The following is a 10,396-nucleotide window of genomic DNA, read 5'->3' as shown; positions in this document are numbered from 1 at the left end:
CATTCATATGCTGATGCCAGTTATTCAGGAGAAATGCTGACTTTACAATTTCAATTACATTTATCCCTAGTATTTTTCGCAAGGAATTAAATGTAGGAGTGTGTTTGTGTGTGGGTATTCATGCATTTAATTCCGTTCAACATAAATAATGAGATTTTAGTTTACCTGACAAGAGATTTACAATTTCTTGCTAATAATTTCATGCCATGATACGTGTTAATTATGGAGTGTGTGTGTATAGTAAATAAATGCAATGTTCATTAGAAATATTTAATAAGATTTACTAGAGAATATGTGAATGAAAAATTTTAATTTGTATACAAACCAACACAACATGAACGCTATATTTTAAAAGTTGAAGAATGGATAGCATTTCCATACTTTATCGGATTTAGAAACTATGTATCAGATGCAAAGAAATACGATCGAATTTGGCTGGATGTAAAGTTTATGTTTATCATTCTGAGTATATACAAGATTTGTTCCTAAAATTCTTATTGCAACCTACAGTAATATAGGCACAAAGCTTAAGGGGACCCCCCATACTCGGGGTCAGAATGTCCCTACAAAATTTTAATTGAAAATCTCAAGAACTCTTGAAGATATAGCCGATTTATTGTGTCAGCATCAAGTGACGACTGAAGGGCTTCTCAAACTTTAAACGCGTTTTTTCTCTTTTGCGAATGGCGGGCACGATAACTCAAAAAATAATAACCCCATCGATTCCAAATTTGTACACGTTTCTCTGTGAGTGTATAGCTATCGTATGAACTACGATAAAGACAATCGGTGAAGATCTTCCTTATTTTTTAACTTAGTTTGTGGTCAAAAATCGGCGATTTTTCAAAATATGAAAATATTTCAATATGAAAGTTTTCATTTTTGTATGAAAAAAAATATAGTTTCGGAGATGCCCGGATCAATCTGTCCACCTAAACTAGATAGAACACCAATACTCTACCCCGACATTTCTGTTAGAAACAGTTAAACATCTCGATCTTTAAGATCTAGTATTATGAGTATAATTACTTTTATAATCATAACTAGCGGGCCAGGCAAACGTTGTCTTGCCTATCAATATTGTTTATGTCTAATTTTAGGTTTGTTTTTATACCATCCAACATACATTTCTACTACTTATAAGATATTTGATATTGAAAATGTTCAACAGAATTGCTTCTAATTTAATTTTAGGGATACTTATTGAGCAGAAAATTTCCCTAATTAATAATATCTAGTATTCGGATATCTCACATATAAAGTTTTCCTTAATATTTGGTATTTGGGTGTAATTTTATATTCGTCCATGCTTCCAAATATACCCCCCCCCACATTTTTTGATGCTGTGGGGGATTTGGACACGTTTTTAAATCTAATCGGCTGTAATTTGGCATTTAGTTCTTATTTGGTAGAATGTATCGCACTAAAATTATCTATATTGGTCCACTCTTTGATGTAGCTCCCATATAACGGTACTCAAAATATTCGGCATTTTGGGGAGTTTGTTCCAGTGTTTCAACCATAGTGGTTGTAATGTTTTATTTTGGATGATCAAAACCTCTTTACCAAAAATTAGCAATATTGGTAAAATTTTTCGTGTATCCCCATATAATGGTATCCCCCATTGTTTGGTATTTTCTCATGTGGTGTTAAATCTTCCTTCCAAAAAATAATATATATCCATTCCCATTGTAGTAGCTATAATATACCATAACGGGATATTGAAGGGTAACACACATTTATGAGGAAACATTTCTATTTATGCCCAAGCTTCTACATACGGGTCCTACTCCATTTTCGGAATTGTGAAGACTTTGACCGATTTTTTTCATAGAGTATGCCATACATATTTCCCGTTTAATTTTCGGTACGTTGAAGTTCTTTCCTCCTTTTCCAACCTGAGTGTCTATAATTTTGAACATTATTGTTAAAGATCATGGACAACCTACTACTTAATAGTATTGTAACATTGTACCAATATAAATTTCCCGATAGATGTAAGGAATATACATATGATAAGATATGAAAATAATTGAAAAATCACGTTCTTTGAGTTATGCCTGTCTTACAGCAAATGAGTGGTATATTAGTTTTCTCTTCGATACGCATTATTAGTATCGGATATATGCGGTATTGAGTTTATAAGTTCAAAGATACTAATCAACGATTAGGCAAAAAACCACCATATAATGGTGTCACCTGATTTCCCGTGGCATAGCAGCATTTCAGGTACTTTAAGAAATAAAATGTCGCTATGGAACTATTATTATTATTTTAAGAAAATAATCTTGGGCAAGGATCTTAGAATCAGAACCCTATTCCACACGTCTTCTGATTTTCATCCATGCATTTGTCCCAAATGTACGGGCATTCAATGGAAAACGTGTACATTCAATGATACTTCTCAATTATTTTTACAATTCTTACAAAAAAAAATGCAATACAATGTCAATCCAATCGAAAAAAAAAATATTTTCAAAATTTTCAAAAATTTTCGCCCTAAATATCTCAAAAATAACAACTACGACGTGGTGCAATAAAAATAGCTCGATAATAAATTCGTGGAAATGGAAATATGCTTCAAAATATTTTCTGCAAATTTTTCGCTTTTTTCACATTTTTCTCACATTTTAAACCTTACCTGGAACTCCACGAAAATTTGAAGACTAATATAAGAAAAATCCGTTCAGCCGTTCTCGAGTTTTAGCGAGACTAACGAACAGCAATTCATTTTTATACCCTTCATCACACTGTGGTACAGGGTATTATGTCTTTGTGCATATGTTTGTAACAGGCAAAAATAATCGAGATAGGCCCATGGTTCTTTTTGAGAATATGCATAGAATCACTTTCTGAGTCGATTTATGCATGTCCGTCTGTCCGTCCGTCCATGTATTTTTGTTAACAAAGTACAGGTCGCATTTATGATCCGATCTGTATGAAATTTGGCACAGGTCACTTAATTGGCCCAAGGACGAACTCTATTGAAATTGGAGAAAATCGGTCCACGTTTAGGCATAGCTCCCATATAAGGGTCCCCCAAAATTTTCGGTATTTTGAAGTTCTTTAGCGCGTTTTTTAACTGAATTCGCTGAAATTTGGTACTTTGAGTTCTTATTGGGTAGCAAATCTCTCCACTAAAAATTATAAATATGGGTCCGTATTTTCGGATAGCTCCCATATAAGGGTACCTCCAATTTTGCGGTATTTTGGGTGTTTTGATCGCATTTTTCGACCGAATTCGCTGAAATTTGGTACTTTGAGTTCTTATTGGGTAGCAAATGTCCCTACTAAAAATTATAAATATAAGTCAATTTTTTCGGGTAGCCCCCATATAAGGGTACCCCAAGTTTTCGGTATTTTGGGGTTCTTGGGCTCTTTTTATAACTGAAATCTCGGAAATTTTGTACATTGGGTTCTTATTGTGTACCAAATTAGAAATATAGTTCCAGTTTTTTGGTAGTCCCCATATAACGGTACTCCCAAATTGTTGGTATTTTGGGGGTTCTGATCGTATTTTTCGACCGAATTGACTGCAATTTAGTACGTCGAAGTCTTATTAGGTATCAAATCTCTCCACGATAAATATTAAATATAGGTCCATTTTTCGGGTAACCCCCATATAAGGATACTCCCCAATTTCCGGTATTTTGGGGTTCTTGAAAGCGTTTTTCAACCAAATTCTTTGTAATTTGGTTTTTTGTAGTCGTATATGGTAACAAACCTCCCTCCTAAAAATATTAATATTTAGGGGTGGTCCCCTTATAACCCCCTTTTTATACCCTTCACCATACTGTGGTACAGGGTATTATGTCTTTGCGCATATGTTTGTAACAGGCAAAAAGAAACGAGATAGACAAATGGTTCCTTGGCACAGGTCACTTAATTGGCCCAGGGACGAACCCTACTGGAGAAAATCGGTTCAGATTCAGATATAGCTCTCATATATATTTTCGTCCCATTTTCACTTATTGATGCATCAAACTCCCAATTGTGGTCCGATTGAGACAAAATTTTGCACAGAGTATTGAATTAGGTCTAGATAGTTATATGCCAAGGTTTGTTGAAATCGGTTCAGATGCAGATATAGCTCCGATATATAGTTTCGTCCGATTTTATGTAAATAGTGCACCAAACTCTCAATTGTGGTCCGACTAAAGCAACATTTTGCACAATGTACTGAATTAGGTCCCGACTGATGTATGAGAAATTTTGTTAGAATCGGTTCAGATTTATATCTAAATATGCTATATTTTATGTAAATTAGGTCATGATTAATAAATGCGAAGTTTTGTTAAAATCGGTTCAGATTTAGATATAGCTCCCATATATAGTTTCGTCCGATTTAAAGTAAATTGTGCACCAAACTCCCAATATTGGTCCGATTAAAGCAAAATTTTGCACAGAGTACTGAATTAGGTCCCGACTGATGTATGCGAAATGTCTATATCTACAGGATATTGTAGATATTAACATGTCTTGCATGTACCCATAGTGGTGAAGGGTATCATATAGTCGGCCCCGTCCGACTTTTGAACTTTCCTTACTGGTTATATATATAGATAGATATATAGATAGATTATAAAGCAATGACTATTCCCTTTCATTTTCAACATAACCTTCACCTTCTACTTTTTGAACGTCCATGCCATAAATTAATTAATTAAATTTTGTTACTTTGTGAGGGTACACGCCATGGGATCAATTAACCCAATTTGTAAATTTTATCTTCATAGTTTGGATAATAAAAACTATTTCGTTTCTTGTCAAACTTTCACCCTAAAATGTTGCAGTTCACGTTGCAATGTTTCTGCATTTTATCGTCGTAATTGCACCCATTGGAGTACTTTTGAAATATTTACTTTTAATGAATCTAAAAGAGATGCTAAATAATTAAGAGCCATAATAAGTGTTCTAATTAATAGCGGGAAAGTTTTACTACAAATAATTGAATGGAGAGAAGAGAAAGCGTTAAATGTTCAATGGTGTCTTAGTATAAGACTTAAATCGATTCAATGTAAAAGTTTAATATTTTTTAATGTTTAAAATGCTTTTTTACACTATGCGACGAAGGGTAGGTCAAGTTTATTTTATATAGGATCATAGGATAATAGATTCGATTTTATTCTGTAATGTTTTCTATATTGTATTGGAATTGTTCATATAACCTTGCCACCTTATATTTCCCTAAATTAATTTTTATTTTTATTGAATTAATATTCGGCCCTTTGTAATATTGTCAAGGGTCTACTTGACCCATTTTATAAAGTGTTTCCACTTTGTATGAGCAATTAAATTTTTCCTTATCAAACGTTGTGCTCTTAAAGCTGTCGTTTGCATTGGGTTATGCAATGTATTAAATTGGTATCCTTTGTAATTGCACCCATCGGAGTAATTTTAAAATATTTACATTTAATGAATTTAAAATACATGCAAAATACTTATAAGTTGTATTAAAGAGAATTTATTATTGAAAGGTAGATTCAATTTGCAATGATGGGTTATGTATTTGAAAGTTGAAAATTTAAATTGGTTTATATTCTAAATAAGACTATCAAGACAATCATAGGAATTTTGAACCACAAAAATTACTGCGTTTGATTTCAGAATAGCTTTGGATAACATTGTTACTGTAACAACCAGTAAGGAATGTTCAAAAGTCGGACGGCCGACTATATGATAGCCTTCACCACTTTGGATAGATACAGAGATGCTCATACGTACAGTGTCCTGTCGGTAGAACATACGTAGCATATTTAGAGGGCCATCGACATGGAATCAGACTAAATTTAAATTTAACATGTCATTTGGACAATCCTTGGGAGTTTGGTGCCCCATTTACATAAAATCGAACGATAATATATATGGAGTTATATATAAAATGAACAGATTTCTACAAAACTTAAAACACATTTTTCTAGACTATATTTAATACGTTATGCAGACCTTCAGAGTTTGGTTCCCCATTTACATAAAACCGGCCACAAATATATATGGGAACTATATCTTAATCTGAACCGATTTCAATCAAATTTCACATACGTCAATCAGTTTTTACTTTAGTACACCGTGCAAACCTTTGCATTAATTGGACATATCGTGGTAGTTTGGTGCACCATTTACAGGGAATCGAATGGAAATATATATGCACGATTTTCTTTAATTCCAATGGGGCCCGTCCTTGGGTCAAATAAATGGACATTGCTGATTTAAGAATATTTCCCTGATTTCAGAGAATATTTTACACTTTTAACAACAAATTCACTGAAATTGAATTTTTGGTTAATTTGATACTTTGGGATTTCATTAGGTAGCAAATGTTCATACCTAGTATTACACATATTTTAAAAACTTTTAGGAAAGTGAAACTAAGAACAAAAAAACAAAAACAGTAAGGAAAGTAGAAAGTCGAACTGGGCCGACTATATGATACCCTTCACCACTATGGTATATTCGACATATATGTCCAAATAGACGTGGCCTTTACGAAGGCGCATTGACATAAAATTGAACGAACTCAAATATGTGATCTTTATCTAACTAACTGACATCAATCCGTACATATATTCTGAAACGTATGCTAAGTTTCATTTCCTTCGGGCAGATTTAGAGTACTTTGCGTACAATGGGACAAATTTATGTAAATCGATTTATAGCACACTTGATACACGCTACTCGGTATGCCGCACTGTTCAAAATTTAATCTCAATCAGGCTCCCGTTCGAAATATATATGGAAGCTATGTCTGCAACTGCACTAATTTCAACAAATCGGACGAAAATATATATGGGAGCTATATCCAATCTGAACCGATTTTCACGAAACATAAAACACATAATTCTACTCTTAATTCAGTACTCTATGCAAATTTTCGTGCGAATCGATAGATATATAGGGACTTTGGATCATCATTTACCTTAAATCGGACGAAAATATCTGTGCCAAATATCGTGCAAATCGAAATATATATAGGGACTATGGTTTACCATTTACCTTAAATCGGACGAAAATATATATGGGAGCTATATCTAAATCTGAACCGATTTTTATGAATCTTAGCACACATCAGTCTAGGCTGCATTCAGTACTCTGTGCCAAATTTCGTATAAATCAAAATATTTGCAGGGACTTTGGTGCATCATTTATCTAAAATCGGGCGAAACTATATATGAGAGCTATATCTAAATCTGAATCGATTTTCACGAAACTTAGCACACGTCTTTCTAGATTTAATTCAGTACGCTGTGCCAAAATTCGTGCAAATCAAAAGATTTACAGGGACTTTGGTACACCATTTATTTAAAATCTGACGAAACTTTATATGGGAGCTGTATATAAATCTGAACCGATTTTCACGAAACTTAGCACACATCATCCTAGACATAATTCAGTACTCTGTGCCAAAATTCGTGCAAATCAAACTATTTTCAGGGACTTTGGTGCACCGTTTACCTAAAATCGGACGAAAAAATATATGGGAGCTATATCTAAATATGAACCGATTTTCCCAATTTCAATGGGGGAATAAATGTCCTATGCCAAATTTCATCCATTTCGAATCATAAATGCGACCTGTAATTTGTTTACAATTTAACATGGACAGACAGACATAATACCCTGTACCACAATGTGGTGAAGGGTATAAAAATGGAAATTTGAGAAACAGTCGATCGGTTAATTGAAAAGCTATGTATTAGAATGTGAAGAAAGTTTGACAAATATACGATGTGCAGAGTTTTTATCAAATTTACTACTCCGTTCGCATTATACGGTGTTTATCACTACTTTGGGTATATGCATTCTTTAACAGACCATTAATATGAAATTAACTAAATGTGATTTCAACAAAATTTGACACACGCTATGTAGAATTACTGTTTTGCAAAATTGTGTGCCAATCAGCTTAACTTTAGGTTTTAGTGCACCAATGCACCAAATAATTAATCTGTGCAAAATTTCATCCAATTCGGATCGCCTCATCGCCTCAAAAGCAACCATGTGCCCATCTCGTTCCCCTTAGCCTGTTACAAAAATATGCATAATAACCTGTATCACAGTGTGATGATGGGTATACAAATATGGACCCACTGTGGGAAGGCACCAGAAGGAGCGGGCCAATAATTCCCACCTTCGAACACGATATAGTTTTAGTATAAATATTAAGTTGTGTAAAGTTTTTTTCCACCTAAGTAAGTTGGCAGTGCATGTTTTTGGAAGGTTGAATATATTATACATGTAAACATTATCAACTCCCCATCAATATATTCCTAGTACCGCCCATTGGCAGTATTTTGAAGAATTTAGCCACCTTTTTCTATTCAAGTACAACAATTCTACACAGAAAATTATGAATATAGCTCCATTTTTGACATGGAATGCCGATTTTGTGATATTTTTAAGGTTTCAATCGATATCTATATATATAAAATAGAAAAAAATTTGTTTGTTTGTTTGTATGTTACCGATAGACGCAAAAATCGCTGAACAAATCTTAATGAGATTTACACTGTATGTCGGGGCATGCTCTGAAAGTAACATAGGCTATATAAACTTCTAAAATTCCGCGTGGATGCAGAGTTATAGCATCAATAGTAAACATACCTCAAATTTTCTGAACATGTAATATGCGTAGATCTTAAGAACCGTTACATGTACCGCCTTTAAAATTTGTCTGAATGACGTAGGTGTTAATACACATCATCCATACAAAATTGAGCGTGGAACGATTGGGGGAAAATGCACTCTCCGTTACACTTAAATAATTTACATGAAGGATATAAAAATGTTTCGCTTCTAGACTCAAAAAACGTTAAACCGATTTTACTGAGATTTTCACTGCATGTCGTACCATCCCAGGGAAATAACATAGACTATACACACTTTAAAAATTCAGCGTGGATATAGAGTTATAGCATCGAAAGTAATCGTACATCTGAAATAATATTACATTTCTATGCTTATATATTAAGAAGGGTTACAGATTTCAACTTCAAAATTTGTCTGAGAAACTTGGTGACAAATACGCATCATCCATATAAAAATTGGCGTGACACAATGGGGGAAATTTATAGCATCAAAAGGAATCATACCTCTGAACTAATATATAGTTTCTATGCATATCTTAAATAAATTGGTTCATAAACGTGTGTTTTATACTCAGATAATTACACATCCAATCTTAAATGACCAGGATTTAAAAATTAATTCAAATCAAGAATTTTCGACTAATAATTTTTGGTCATATTATGTTATTATCAGTAATAACAATAACCACCAGTTAAATAATTCCGTTAACGTCTGCTGTTTTTCATCTCTTCATTATCATCATATAATGGATAAAAATTTGTGTAAAATGAAAAAATATTGACATATTATATTTTTTTCATTTTGTCAGTTTGAAAAAAAACATTTCAATTTTAGATTTTGTTTTGTTTTTATGTTTCAAAAATTTTACATCTATTGAAGAAAACGCGTATTAATTCTATAAAAGTATGTATCAACAGTATAAGTGAGATATACAAATGCAAAAAGGCGGATTTTGGATAAAAAGTTATAAGATTCAAAAATCTCTGGTGGATTATCATCACAGCTGACTTGAAATGATTATGAGTTACTTAATTGTCACTCCATCTTCGGAATTGATCTTAGTTTCTTAAAAATACCATGGAATTACATGGTAAGTCCAATTATAAATCTAGGTTCGGTAAAAATATAAAGTTGTGATGTATTCTTTTTGAAACCCTTTTTTGGTAATAAAACAAAGATACAAAATTTCAAGCTAGCAAGGATTATGCAGCAAGGATCTTTGTGATATTAATCGGAGCGAGAAAGGGATCCAAACGATATTATGGGCAAACTGCTGAAAATACAGAAATAAAAGTAGGTGGTAATGGGAATGAAGGGTACTGCAGTAGGTTTTGCAAAAGGGTAAATTCCATCAAATGATAGGTTCATTAAAAAACATTGCATTTACGTGGACTACCCTATGTTAATACTTAAGTAGGGGCAGCGAAGCGCCACGGGTTCAGCTAGTATATATATATATATATACATATTTACATACATCTTTTTCAATCGATAAGGCTATTCATCCGGGTTCTTGGAGTGTGAAAAATATGATTGCAGAAAGTATTCAATATAGGTCCATGTTTGGACATATCCCCAATGTAAAGGATTTCTTGTGCATGTATTTTCAAAATACGATTTTGTAGATTTCCCTACTATCAAATTACCTGTATCCGCCATTTTATACTGTCTAGGCTGAGTTTTCCAGCCTAAGTTTCTAAAATATTCACACGTATTCTAATAATTTTAAGCCACCACAGAATGGTCCCAAACTTCTTGAAAATTACACTTTTCTTCAAATGCAAAATAACAGCTTTTATGGAAAACCTTA

The sequence above is a fragment of the Musca vetustissima genome, unplaced genomic scaffold, assembly GCF_032173495.1.
Source record: "Musca vetustissima isolate MV318-11 ecotype Yass unplaced genomic scaffold, APGP_CSIRO_Mvet_v1 utg2304, whole genome shotgun sequence".
In the NCBI taxonomy this organism is placed as follows: Eukaryota; Metazoa; Arthropoda; class Insecta; order Diptera; family Muscidae; genus Musca; species Musca vetustissima.
Note: the sequence above shows the minus strand (reverse complement) of the source record.